Below are 14,843 nucleotides of genomic sequence, written 5' to 3'. Positions count from 1 at the left end.
AAGTAATGCCAACTTAACGATTACACGGAAAACAAATTGAACTCAAGGTTAAATATAACGAAATGTGTTTTTTTGAATGTTTTTTTTAAGTTACATTTAATCCAACTAATACTTTCCACATAGAAACAGCTTCAAAAAACTTCAATACACCCCCCAATAAAGTTGCAACAAGAAACTCACATGTTTGCACTCAGTAGGTAACTTTGGTTATCGAATTAAAAAGCTTTAGAAGTGATCACTCCCGTGAAGTCACTTGAAGGGTTGAACAAAAATGAAAGTTTTCAACATAATAACAAGAGCATCATTCAGAATAAGAGTAAGAAGATCCTCTTTGCGCAACTCTATATAATAGACTCTGGGCAAAACCATTAAAAGCTCATCAATGGACTGCTAAGGGACGCATATACCCTTGTACGACGCCGACGCGCGAGTCACGTGGTGACGCCAGCCCACATGATATCGTCTGGGCAGCGACGCTCTAATAGCCCGCCGATAAGTCAGAAACGCAAAGCACGATTGGTCATTCGGATCGCTCCGCGCATCCGTCGAGGGATTGTCGCCGCCAAGAAGGTTAGACTGTGGATCCGAAAAAAAACTGGTGTATCAAAACTATATACACCCAGGTTTTTTACACGGTTGGGTTTCTTTAATTTCTCGGTTAACCTGAACTTTCACAGTTTTTTAAATACCCCCTGATTTTTTTTTTTGATTTTTTGTGATTTTTTTCGTGGGGTTAACTCATTGCTTCATTGACGCTGAAGGTCTTAAACGACCAAAACCAAACCGTGTAAAAAAACCTAGGTGTAAATCTAAACGTTACTTCACCTAGGGAATTTAGGTCTGCCTTAATTTGTATTTTTTTTTTTCTATAATTTTTTAAGGCAATCGATTTGAACTCGATAAATTTGAGCCGTTTCTAACTTCGAATTGAAATTGAATTAAAATAAAACTTACTTCTATTTTAGTTAGGCTACTCCATTATTTTTCTTTCGTCACGAAATATATTATTATTTTTAAGATTGGCTTGGGTTCTATTGGTTAATTTTTCGAGAATTATTTTTCTTTATTTCGTTTATTTTTTTGTATTTGAATTTAGTTCGGTTTAATTGTCGGAGACGTTTGGGTAACTGAGTGCGACATCGGTTGTGATTAAATTATAATAACCTGCCCTGAGATGGTGTTTCATGTCGGGTAATTCGGACACGAGTTAACGGGCCTTCCAACTTGGAAGTTGGCGCTTAAACCGTTTGCTTAGCGGAACGGAACGTTTCAACATAATTACCAAGTTTAACGGACATACTGCGCCCGGTAAGATATGATCGAAGCCAAGTAAGTACCCTGTCATTTAAACCTAATTTATCAAATTTCAATCAAAGGTAATTGCCTATTTCCGGGGATTAAACCACCCGACTTGGACGTTAATTTGCAATGTTATGAAAACTCATATGTGAATATGTACGTTATGTGGAAGATATTGATTTGGAAAATGTATTGGAGGTAACCACTTTTCCTTCGATGGGAATCGAACCCATGACCCTACAGTACTAGACTGGTGCTTTAACCAACTAAGCTACGAAGGACCTCCGTCGGCCTATCAAATCAAATTTGGAAATAGCTATTTCGTGGTTCATTTTGTCGAACGCTGCTGACAAGTCTGTGTAGATAGCGTCTACCTGACCTTTTTCCACACAGTTGTGGTCGAAATACGTATCTGCAAAGATAAAGAAAATTAACTGGTGGAATTAAATGGAGAGTACTTAATTCGTCTTAGACGGTTGAAAGTGGGGTGGTCGGTATACACTGTGGGCATATATGAGCAACCCGAAGTTTGCTTCAAGTGCCTGGAACCGGGGCACAAGCAATGGGACTGCAAAGGCCCTGACAGAAGCAAGCTCAACCGACGTTGCGGATTGGAGGGACATAATGCACAATGCTGCACGAACCCTCCCAATTGTTTGATTTGTTCCAGCAAAGCTGTGAACAGCAAGCACCCCATGTTTAAGCGTGCTGCAAAATCGAAGTGCAGGTAACGCAGCTGGCTTGCTCGGCCTCGTGTTGCTCGTGTGACCACGTTTTCGCGCAATGCGGGACCACATGCTTGCCACATGTGGTCTGGACACTACCCCGGAAAACCTTGTTCGGAGGATGTGTAAAGATGAAGTTGGCTGGAACGCCGTTTTATCGGCCATCGCCCAAATCGTCTCGGAGCTACACAGAAGGTGGCACGTGGACTCAAGGATGGCTAGTTCAAGCGCAAATAAGAGGTGGTCCAAGGGTTCGGAGTCGGCTTCATGGGTCATACCGGTGATCATGCCCTGTGGTCGAACTCGATCCTTTTATCGAACAAATGGCCGCGCGAATAACTACTTGGTTCTGTCGCTTTCGCGGCGTCGGTCAACTTCAGGCGGGTTCCGAGCCCGAGGACGGAAAGGGTGCTCGTCAAGGCTGGGGCAGGCGTAGGCACCGCGTCGGCAAGTCCCTCTGTGTGCTGGCGAATAGGCTCTATCGCAGAAAGGTCAATTTGGGGTGCACGCGGCATCATCATTCTTGATACCAGTCGTGCAGAGGGAAGCAGGCGCGAAGTCGACCCTTCCCACCTTCCGAGGACATAGGGCGTGGTAAAAGCACCTGGAAAGCCGGCAACGCGCTGGCACGATACCATGGTGTTCTTCTAAAAAAGCGAGTTACGATGTTCGGTGCTGCAAGGACACGCAGCTAACCTCGAGGGTGCGTTGTGCACTGCCCCCCCCCCCCTTTGAAGCATTACTTTCTGGTTCTACCGAAGGGACTATGGGCTTGGCGGCAATGGAAACGGTTTAGCGGGTCGGGGATGTAGTCCTGCCTCCCTCGGCGATCCCTAACCACGCACTTCCTGGTCAACCCAGGATGTCTGTTGAGCAGATTCCCCCTCCATTGCTTAGGTAGAAAAAAAAACTGTTTGAACTCATCGTACTCGAAGAACTGGTACATATAAGCGCCCATTATGTTTCGCCCAATTAACACGGTTTTGTACCCAAACGTTTCACCACCACCAACTTGTCACCCTTCACTTCGTTCATCATACGTGAAATGGAAAAAGGTCAGGTAGACGCTATCTACACAGACTTGTCAGCAGCGTTCGACAAAATGAACCACGAAATAGCTATTGCCAAATTTGATTTGATAGGCCGACGGAGGTCCTTCGTAGCTTAGTTGGTTAAAGCACCAGTCTAGTACTGTAGGGTCATGGGTTCGATTCCCATCGAAGGAAAAGTGGTTACCTCCAATACATTTTCCAAATCAATATCTTCCACATAACGTACATATTCACATATGAGTTTTCATAACATTGTAAATTAACGTCCAAGTCGGGTGGTTTAATCCCCGGAAATAGGCAATTACCTTTGATTGAAATTTGATAAATTAGGTTTAAATGACAGGGTACTTACTTGGCTTCGATCATATCTTACCGGGCGCAGTATGTCCGTTAAACTTGGTGATTATGTTGAAACGTTCCGTTCCGCTAAGCAAACGGTTTAAGCGCCAACTTCCAAGTTGGAAGGCCCGTTAACTCGTGTCCGAATTACCCGACATGAAACACCATCTCAGGGCAGGTTATTATAATTTAATCACAACCGATGTCGCACTCAGTTACCCAAACGTCTCCGACAATTAAACCGAACTTAATTCAAATACAAAAAAATAAGCGAATTAAAGAAAAATAATTCTCGAAATATTAACCAATGGGTAAATGCTTTGTAACTATATAGAACCCAAACCAATCTTAAAAATAATAATATATTTCGTGACGAAAAAAAATTATAATGGAGCAGCCTAACTAAAATAGAAGTATAAGTTTTATTTTAATTCAATTTCAATTCGAAGTTAGAAACGGCTCAAATTTATCGAGTTCAAATCGATTGCCTTAAAAATGATAGAAAAAAATACAAATTAAGGCAGACCTAAATTCCTAGGTGAAGTAACGTTTAGATTTACACCCAGGTTTTTTTACACGGTTTGGTTTTGGTCGTTTAAGACCTTCAGCGTCAATGAAGCAAATGAGTTAACCCCACGAAAAAATCAAAAAAAATCAGGGGGTATTTAAAAACTGTGAAAGTTCAGGTTAACCGAGAAATTAAAGAAACCCAACCGTGTAAAAAACCTGGGTGTATATAGTTTTGATACACTAGTTTTTTTCGGATCCACAGTCTAACCTTCTTGGCGGCGACAATCCCTCGACGGATGCGACCACACAGTTGTGGTCGAAATACGTATCTGCAAAGATAAAGAAAATTAACTGGTGGAATTAAATGGAGAGTACTTAATTCGTCCTAGACGGTTTTCCATCCTAGACGGACATTCCACTAAAAGAGCTTTATATATTTTTCATCCCACCTTAACGCTCCCTAACTTGACTACCTTGGAGGCGTCCGCTGCAGATAGCCGAACCAATGCTACCTGCGTCCCTGCCGGACCTTTCCGTAGCCGAACGGCTGCGGTGGGCGTCTCCACATCACACTGTCGCCGCAGTGCCGTGACGAGTTCTTCGACTTCGGTGATCTCGTCCAGGTCTTTAACCCTTAGATTCACCTCCGTAGTGAGTGCCCTCACCTTGACTGTCTCGCCTAGAACTTCCTCCGCCAACTTCCTGTAGGCGGAGCCCTTTTGCGAGACGCCCCGCTTCAGTTCGAGGATCATCTCGCCCATCCGGGTACGTCTTATTCGACGTACGTCGGCGCCGAGTTCACCGAGCTTGACGTCACTCCTCATCGCCTTCAAGACGTCCGAGTACTTAGCCTCGTCCGCCGTGATGACTAGGGCATCGCCCCTGGAGCGATTGGCGCCTACCCTAGACTTCTTGCTACCCTCATTCGACTGGGCCTTCTTTTCGGCCCTTGACGTCTTCGGTTTCCTCTTGATCTTGATCAGGGTCCAGGAAGCGTCATCCCCCTCTATTTCCCTGGTCTGGTGCGGCTGAGAACTTTCAGCCTGCCGTAACCCCTTACCACCGTCTTTCCTGAGTGGACGGATCTTTCCAGGTCCTTCCTCCCCCGGTTTTGGAGGTACCTGGCCGGGGTTCAGCTTCCCAGCCCCACTACCCTTGTTGGGGGTAGTAACCCTCCGCGTTTTGGAGCGGCCCCCAGGGAGCTCATCCCCTGGAGACTGTCTCCCCCGACGTACCCGCAAATACTTGAGCCTCAGTCTGGGTAGACTTTGGTACTACCGTCTTCGCTGGCACGCCTTCGGTCGATTCGACGTTGTCCGAGTCCGCGAATCCTTGGGCCTCAGTCTGGGTAGACCTCGACTCCACCGATTTCACGGGTTTACACTTGGCCGTCCCGACCGCCCTCTCCAGCTTGGCGTCCAGCATCGACTTTTGAAGTTTCTGCAAGCTCCTCTTGAGGTACTTGCTGATATTATGCTTCGATGACGCAAAGTCGACGATGGCGTCCAGCTGTTCCGTCGCCACCTCGAAGGCCGAAAGCCCATCGCGTTTGCGGTTCATCGCCTCCACAAGCCATGGGCCGTCAATAACCCCTACCGGCGTTTTTCTAGCCGAGAGGAAGGTTGAGTGACCCACGCTGGCGCTGCGCACTGAGCTGCCGACTATTGCCTCTGGCCTCCTAGGCGGAGACCTGAACAACCCACCTCTTGCGAAGGGGTTGTCGCCTACACTACTACCACTAATTAAAGAATTGACTTGGTTTTCCATTTTGGTCCCACGAGTTGCTCGGGAAAAGAGGTCCACCACGCCAGAGCTCAGCATGACGCGGTAAGGGACAGAGTTCAAACAGTTTAGATACAGCATTCAGTGCAGCTATCCCGGTCCGGTTGTCAGGGACTTATGAAGACTGTAGCTAACGGTAACACTAATGCTGATGAGCATCTTTTCAATAGAAGCGATGGAATACAATCTGGACCATATCCGGTAGATGATTTCAGGGCACCAGATACCGTGTCCAGTGTAACGGTAAAATTATGCCCAAGATTTGACAGTTGAGGAACATTAATTTTGACAGCATCGATTGCATAAGCGATTGCTTCATCGGAGAACACGCTGTTAAACCGGGAACAAAAAAAATCAGCTGTTTCCATGATAGTACGTTAAGTGTTATACACGCCTGAGCCTGTCAAATAAATGCAATAGATAATAATAATAATCACTCCCCATCGGTGGAGCCGCCTATCCAAATCAGTTTTTTCCAACTTGTATACAAGTTCGATAGTTTTGTTTTCATGGCTTGTTATGATTCGAAGAGGTTCGTGGCTCTCTTTTATCGTTGTTCGTTATCTATTGTACATTTTTAGAAGAAACAAATTTTAGGTACTTTTTTCTAACCGTGTATACTACAATATTATAAAACAGACCTGGCATAAGCAATGTATAATTTCCTGACCTAAAAAAAGCATATATTTCCTCATCTTATATTTTCATTTGTTTTCACAATGTATATTTTTTTTACACTCCTAATTTTTCTTTTCACCTTTGCATTTCTTCATATTACGAGGTAAAAACAGATTGTTTTTCCTTTTTTTGTAATTCCTCATTTCAACTTAAAGTGGCTACGCAGTCTTCAAAAATTGAAACAAATTTTTTATTTGTCCAACGTTTCGACACGGAGTTGGTGTCTTCTTGAGGGCAAAAATAACATGTTTGTATTTCTCTTTAAATATAACTCAAATAAAATAAAGAAATATAATTTTTTTTCCTCTTTATTAGAGTGTTTTTTTTAATTTTAAAATTAAGTTCAACACAAAATATTAAATATGTAACGCAAAAAAATATATAACTTTAATAAATCATAATATGTATGAAAAATATTTACAATAATTCAAAACCAAAACAAACAAAAAATACACAGGGTAACTGTTCCGGTCCTCCATCTCATAGCTCCCATGTTGCAAATAATTAGCAAAAAGAAGTTTTTTAAATAACTAATTGTTTCCTTCTTCTTCTTATTGGCATTACATCCCAACACTGGAGCAGTCAGAGCCGCCTCGCAGCTTAGCGTTCATTAAGCACTTCAACAGTTATTAACTGCGAGGTTTCTAAGCTAAGTTACCATTTTGGCAATCGTATATCATGAGGCTAACACGATGATACTTTTATGCCCAGTGAAGTCGAGACAATTTCTAATCCGAAAATTGCTAGACCGGCACCGAGAATCGAACCCAGGCACCCTCAGCATGGTCTTGCTTTGTAGCCGCGCGTCTTATTGCACGGCTAAGGAGGGCGAATTGTTTCCTTATACTTCCTTATAATCGTGTATACATTATTACATAGGTTCGCCGCACTTGGCTGAAACATCTTTTTATACTAATGTTCATTTTATTGATTTTTTCTTTCTAATAATAAATTCATCACTTAATGAATCACTTTTAAAAATGTATGTATTGCAGTAATAAAAAAAATAAAAACATTGGACTAAATATTTCACTTCGCAATGTGATAAATTAGTATTGCAAATAAATCCCAAAATTGTATTCCCACTTTTGGGTTTCCGCGCCGAGCACTCAGCGCCACACCCGGCGACAAGGGGAAAGTTATAGAGTTGGTAACCTTGATTTTTGACAATTAATGTCGATTGTTTGTGTGAGTGCACCGATGTAAAAAATAGAGCTTTTAGCTGATTTTTTTATTGTCAAATTCAAGTTTTGACAGTATTATTTATGTATCAGTGAAAAACATTTACATAAGGTCTATCGGGGAACCAGTCGCTGAAGACAAATGTCATTGTTTTCAACGACGAATCGAAAAGTTTCGAGATAGAATGTAGGAAAATTTATTCATCGGCAAAAGTAATTTTGTCATTGATAGCATGTTATAAAACAAATTTAAATTTCGTTGTATATTTATTAACTATTATTGAATTTGGACACATCTGTCCTTAACTTAACTTAGGATTAAATCCTAAAGATAAAGAACAAGTCTCTCACGTATCATCTCTGTTACAGTATACAGTATACATATACGATACGTAGCATACCGCGAGAGACTTTTTTCGCAAGCTGTTATGATAGAGAACTGATTCGGGATGCTATACCTCATGATAAATTTCTTTTAGAAGCTCCAAATCAGGGGAGCACTAGCCCTGATGATGCATTTCAACTTGTTCTACACAGCTGTGCAGTAACCAACACGATCGGAGCGAAAACAAAGCAAGAATCATCATTTTCTGTGGAGGCTGCCTATTCCATTCTGTATTTTCGCACTTGTATACAAGTTTGATAAATTTGCTATCATGGCTTGTTATGATTCGGAACAGTTTTTGCCTCTCTTTTATCGTTGTTCGTTATCTATTGAGAGCGATTTCTGCAAACCCTGGTCCTTAATTATATTATTTTGTTCATAACTAAATAATTTTTGCTATTGTATATTTCGTAAGACGTTACGAAGTCTACGGAAATTTAATAAAACTGATCTAATCCTAAACCTAATCCTAATAAGCATTGAGCAATTCGCACAAATTCGTAGTTGGTACAAGCCAAGACTATTGTACGAGGGTAGCATCACTTTCATTCGTTACACAGATAATGATTTGGGACTAATCACTACCTCTTAGATGAAGGCAATTCACTCTCCTATACTGCCCATGATCGCATATTTGTAACACAGGCATTTTTGTTCACTTCGGGAAAAGCCTGCGAATCATTCAGAAAGCTCAATTTACTGCATCTTATCCCACAACAGTAAAATAAACTTTACTATGTTGCTTATCTGTGGTAAGTTGGAAATGATTGAGTTTGTGGGGAGGATTGACAAACGATTTACAAAATCAACCAAAATGCAAATGTTACAAATATGCGATCATGGGCAGTATAGTCGAGACGACATCCTGCTTATAAGGCAGAAGCAGTAGCCACTAGCCTACCAAGCTCGTCGCTAATCCTAAACCTAACAGTATTAACAAAAACAAGAGGAAGGGGGAATCTCTGAATTCTCCACTTCCTTCAAAGAAACAAGGTCTCAAGACCGTCCAGCCCAAGCGGGGAAAAAATAGAAGGAAGCTGGAGACTTCAGATATTCCTTCTAACTCTAACATTGACATTATTTCTTCTCCAATCGAACTGAGCAATCAGTTCGATTTGATTAATGACGAATTTGAGAAAATCGAATCTACCTCTAGCCCAGGTGATTCGATTCATGCGAAGAAACAACGGATTCCGTCAATTGTGGTATCTGTTGCCGAGTTTTCTGGCTTTCGGAATGAATTCTTGAGTAACCTTCAGGGGATCAAGATTTCATTTCAGATTGCTTGGAAGGGTGACTGCCGCGTTTTGCCGGGATCCTTTGACGATCGCAAACGTCTTCTCCAGTATTTAACTGAGAAGCGCCAGAAGTTCTTCACATACGACGACAAAACTGAGCGATTGTTCAAAGTCGTCTTGAAAGATCTCCCCAGTGATGATAAATCACTGGGTGAGATTAAAATTGATATTTCTCAATTACTTGAGTTTGCGCACGTTCAAGTAATTAAGATGAAAAAGAAATCTCGTTCTGGTACTTCCCAGAGAGGTATTTTTCAAGAATTTTATTCAGTTCACTTTAACAAAAGTGAACTAAATAATATGAAAAGTTTGGAAAAGGCCTGTATTATGTCACATGTCCGTAGGGATAAATTTCCAAAACCCCACCCAGTGCCGTAAGTGCCAAAAGTGGGGTCATGGAACCAAACATTGTCACATGTCCTGTGAGAGAAGATTCCAATAAATTTAAGTACGCAAATTATGGGGGCAATCATAAATACAATTTCTGGGAATGCCCTTCACGCAAAAGAGTTTTGAATAACCGTGCAAAATTGATGACGGGAAATTCCAATCGGATCCCAGATTCGACGGGAGAAATTTTACAAACGCTCAAAATTCGAAACCATTCATTTTCATTTATTTAGTTAACATCTAAACAGATAACACTGAATCAACAATTTGACGCCACAATACACGGTTCGAGGCCGCATCTCTCCATCCTCGGATACGCCCCACGCTCGCCAAGTCGATCTGCACCTGGTCTGCCCATCTCGTTCGCTGCGCTCCACGCCGTCTCGTACCTGCCGGATCGGGAAGCGAACACCATCTTTGCAGGGTTGCTGTCCGGCATTCTTGCAACATGTCCTGCCCATCGTACCCTTCCGGCTTTAGCTACCTTCTGGATACTGGGTTCGCCGTAGAGTTGGGCGAGCTCATGGTTCATTCTTCGCCGCCACACACCGTCTTCTTGCACACCGCCAAAGATGGTCCTAAGCACCCGTCTCTCGAATACTCTGAGTGCTTGCAAGTCCTCCTCGAGCATTGTCCATGTTTCATGTCCGTAGAGGACAACCGGTCTTATAAGCGTCTTGTACATGACACATTTGGTGCGGTGGCGAATCTTTTTCGACCGCAGTTTCTTCTGAAGCCCGTAGTAGGCCCGACTTCCACAGATGATGCGCCTTCGTATTTCACGACTAACGTTGTTGTCAGCCGTTAGCAAGGATCCGAGGTAAGACGAATTCCTCAACCACCTCGAAGGTATCCCGTGTATCGTAACACTGCTTCCCAGGCGGGCCCTGTCGCGCTCGTTTCCGCCCACAAGCATGTACTTTGTCTTTGACGCATTCACCACCAGTCCAACTTTTGTTGCTTCACGTTTCAGGCGGGTGTACAGTTCTGCCACTTTTGCAAATGTTCGGCCGACAATGTCCATGTCATCCGCGAAGCAAATAAATTGACTGGATCTGTTGAAAATCGTACCCGGCTGTTCTGGCGCAATGTTGAACAACAGGCACGAAAGTCCATCACCTTGTCTTAGTCCCCGGCGCGATTCGAACGAACTGGAGTGTTCGCCCGAAATCTTCACACAGTTTTGCACACCATCCACCGTTGCTTTGATCAGTCTGGTAAGCTTCGCAGGGAAGCTGTTCTCGTCCATAATTTTCCATAGCTCTAAGCGGTCTATACTGTCGTATGCCGCCTTGAAATCAACGAACAGATGGTGCGTTGAGACCTGGTATTCACGGCATTTTTGAAGGATTTCCCGTTACAATGAAGATCTGTTCCATTGTCGAGCGGCCGTCAACGAAGCCGGCTTGATAACTTCCCACGAACTCGTTCACTAATAGTGATAGACGACGGAAGATGATCTGGGATATCACTTTGTAGGCGGCATTAAGGATGGTGATCGCTCGAAAGTTCTCACACTCCAGTTTGTCGCCTTTCTTGTAGATGGGGGCATATAACCCTTCCTTCCACTCCTCCGGTAGCTGTTCGGTTTCCCAGATTCTGACTCATCAGTTTGTGCAGGCAAGTGGCCAGCTTTTCCGGGCCCATCTTGATGAGCTCAGCTCCGATACCATCCTTACCAGCGGCTTTGTTGGTCTTTAGCTGTTGAATGGCATCCTTAACTTCCCCTCAAGGTGGGGCTGGTTGGCTTCCATCGTCCGCTGAACTGACGTTGTCATCTCCTCCGCTGCCTTGACTTTCACTGCCTGTACTCTCAGCGCCATTCAGATGTTCCTCGTAGTGCTGCTTCCACCTTTCGATCACCACACGTTCGTTTGTCAAGATGCTCCCATCCTTATCCCGGCACATTTCGGCTCGCGGCACGAAGCCTCTGCGAGATGCGTTGGGCTTCTGATAGAATTTGCGTGTATCTTGAGAACGGCTCAGCTGTTCCATCTCCTTGCACTCCGCTTCTTCCAGGCGGCATTTCTTCTCCTGAAAAAGGCGGGTCTGCTGTCTCCGCTTCCGTCTATAACGTTCCATCCCGAGCAAAGTTTGAAATCAAAATTTGCTGTCATGATGTCAATTATTTGATTAGGTACTCCAGTTCTTGAGCAACATATGCTTATGTGTTATGCACATGCCATACCATCCCCCTATGGAAAAGAATGGCTTCGATTATCTCTCACAAAAATTTGGTTACGGAATATCAGTAGCAAAATCATGTTTGATTAAAATTTATACCATGAAAACGAATTATGCATCAATTAACTATATATAGAGGGAAACTTCTATGATCTATCATCCCTTCCCCCTAGGCAATTTTTTCCACAAAATTGTAACAACTTTAGTAATCTAGATACATGTGCTTTGGACTTTTTTCTCGCCATTTTATATTTTATATATATTGTATTTGGTATTATTAATTTAACAATCATTTTTTTATGCCAGTGAGCTGAATCAGATTGATATTTTTGTTTTCGTGATTTTGTTTTCTGTTTGTAAAGTTTTCATAATATTTTTGTGTCTTCTACTTCTTCTTGCTGTTGGCATTACATCCCCACACTGGGACAGAGCCGCCTCGCAGCTTAGTGTTCACATTAAGCACTTCCACAGTTATCAACTGCGAGGTTTCTAAGCCAATTTACCATTTTAAAAGTTTGCACAGCTGTCATGTTCGCAGCATATTTGAATACCAATCCTTTGCGATTACCACAGTACGAGGATCGTTGTCAGCTAATACACTTGGAACCGCTCCGCCAAAGACGTGCATATTTGCAGAGGATGTTCGCCTTTGACCTGCTAAGCCACCGGCTGGATGAGCTACTACAGCGTGTCACCTTTTATTTTCCAGCTCGCCAAAGATGATGAATTTTTTTGTTACAATGCCGTATTCGACTTACAAATGTTGGCAATTGTGGAGGTCGCACGTGAGTCACACGACTTCATATGTTCATTTAGCGAAATGCATAAGCGTTCGTTGTTTTGGTTGGTCGTAGGTCTCATGGAACGTACACACGGTCAAGCAGTTTGACCAACATTGACTCCACCTCTCGTTTATTCAAACATCCATCAAGTTTTACCAACAGCGGCACGAACAATCAATTTATTCGACCAACAATATTGCACACACGAACGACTGAAGCGCCAACTTGAGCACCAACCATCCAAAAATATATGGGGTTTGTGTAACTTCACTACAAATGCTCAAACATGTTCGACGAACCTTGACTCCGCCCCCGACTACTCAAACCAAAATCAAACCGTTTTAATTTTTTCCAACCGAGCCGCCAACTGTCAAATGGTTTTTCGAACAATGTCACACACGCTCAATCAAAGCAGCAACCAAAGCGTTTTCTTGGGGGCGGAGTTAATGTTCGTCGAACTGCTTGACTGGTGTGTACGTAGCATCAGGTCGTAGCCAGTACGTTTTTGACATCATTGAGCAGGTGCTCAATGTTTTCAAGTAGTTTTCAAGAAAAGTTCTTCATGTCGGCAATAATACGATGGTTCGTCTGTTTGTGTAGGAATAGTCTTTATAAGCTCTTCCTGCTAATGTAGCATTATGCCCACGTCGGCCTCTCCAAGATCCTTGATGGAACTTACACGCTGTAAAGGATCCCCCAAACCTAAGCGATTTCATCGCCGCGACGGCGACAACTAGTCGCCGCGATTCTATCGTTGGGTCGCTGCAAGCAATACACTAATGTTATTCCATACCAACGGCGACAGAATCGCAGTCGCCAAGCGATAGAATCGCGTCGCGACTGTCGTGTCGCGTGTGTTTGGGGGAACCTTAATGCTTTTAAAGCCATTGTACAGTCCTGCAACAATGGGGAACGAGATCGGGTAAACGATATAATCCTACTTTTCCCGGCATTTATATTCATGCTAGTAATTTGGCACCATTCTTGCAGCACATCAAGGTCTCTTTGAATAGCACAACAGACTAAATACGAGAGCACAGTTACTGCAACACGAATTACTGTGCTGTAAGCGAGCGAGATTCCGTACAAAATAAACCGGTCCAACGTTATGTTTTGCTAAAAACCGCGAGAAGATTAGTGTACACCTGGCAAAGTAATTAGTATTTTACTGAAGTGTAATTTGAAGAAATTTCGCTTCTTTTATATTGGAAAAGTAATAAATTTACTCAGATAACACTTCAGCAAAATGCTTATAAATGTGCCGGGTGAACTCCACTACTTTCCTGCATAGGTGATATTTTAATAAGCATTCTATATAATTCTTGCCAATAATTGAAGTTTTTTTTAATCGTAAATGGTGCAATCTAACAGCAAATCTCTGTTTTCCAATGTTTCTCCATATCTTTTTCCATAGAAACTTCCAATAAGTTTAGCACCGCCCAAACGATGACCGATTTGGCCTGAAATTTTGTCCAGAGCACCAGGGCATCAAATAGAACGGAATAAGAGGGCGGCCCATAAAAAAATTGGAAAAAGTGCAATTTGTAACTGCTGCTTAGTACTAAACCCCTTTCCTTTTTCATTTCCCAAATTTTATTTTCAATTTCTTGACTATTTCAATTTGATCCGCGTTGATAAAACACTGATCCGTACACGTTTTTTCGCTTTGATCTCCGGCGTTTGTGCGTTATCTCATTGTACTCGGACGATGAAATTGTTTTGCGTTGTTTTCGACGTCGGCCCACTCGTCATCGTTTTGTGGTTGTTCTTCTGCTGCGGTTTCATTTGTAGCAGGAGACGATGATAACTTCTCGTTATTGTTTATCGGTGGGAAGTCGGCCTGACTGAACAACTCGTCATTTGAGGATAGCGGTGTGGTCACTGTTGCTATTTTGCCATTCGCTTCTGCACATGCTTCATTAGGGTGCGCTGCTTGATTGCACCGGTTACATATTTTCGGCTGATTATTGTAAGTTACCATGGCGTTATATTTTCCAATGGTTATGAACGATGGTATGTGTTGAAATAAATTTATTCGCACTACCAGTACACCGTTTGAAATCCCCGGAAAATAATGCTTCCATGTTTCGTTACGGATAGAAATCACTTCTCCGTACTTGAGCATATACCTACTCATGTACGGCACTGTGGCTCACCGTTGGAGATAGATCGTGAACCCTAACGTCCACCGCCTCGCTATCCACCTAAACCGGAATCTGATATTGCTTTTCTTTGCAC

The 14,843-nt window shown here is 42.9% G+C and overlaps 1 protein-coding gene and 2 non-coding genes across 5 annotated transcripts in view; 2 read left to right on the top strand and 1 right to left on the bottom strand.

Moving 5' to 3' along the window:
- The window catches only part of LOC134211756 (F-actin-uncapping protein LRRC16A), a 190,551-nt gene that overhangs the window by 131,763 nt on the left and 43,945 nt on the right, over nucleotides 1-14,843 (top strand). The window lies entirely within an intron of this gene.
- Nucleotides 1,508-1,580, bottom strand: Trnat-agu (transfer RNA threonine (anticodon AGU)). Its single transcript has one exon. It is a non-coding gene; the product is annotated as a tRNA-Thr (tRNA).
- Nucleotides 3,178-3,250, top strand: Trnat-agu (transfer RNA threonine (anticodon AGU)). Its single transcript has one exon. It is a non-coding gene; the product is annotated as a tRNA-Thr (tRNA).

Source organism: Armigeres subalbatus, chromosome 2 (genome assembly GCF_024139115.2).
Source record: "Armigeres subalbatus isolate Guangzhou_Male chromosome 2, GZ_Asu_2, whole genome shotgun sequence".
NCBI lineage: Eukaryota > Metazoa > Arthropoda > Insecta > Diptera > Culicidae > Armigeres > Armigeres subalbatus.
The sequence above is the reverse complement of the archived record's forward strand: the minus strand, read 5'-3'. Positions and strand labels throughout refer to the sequence as shown.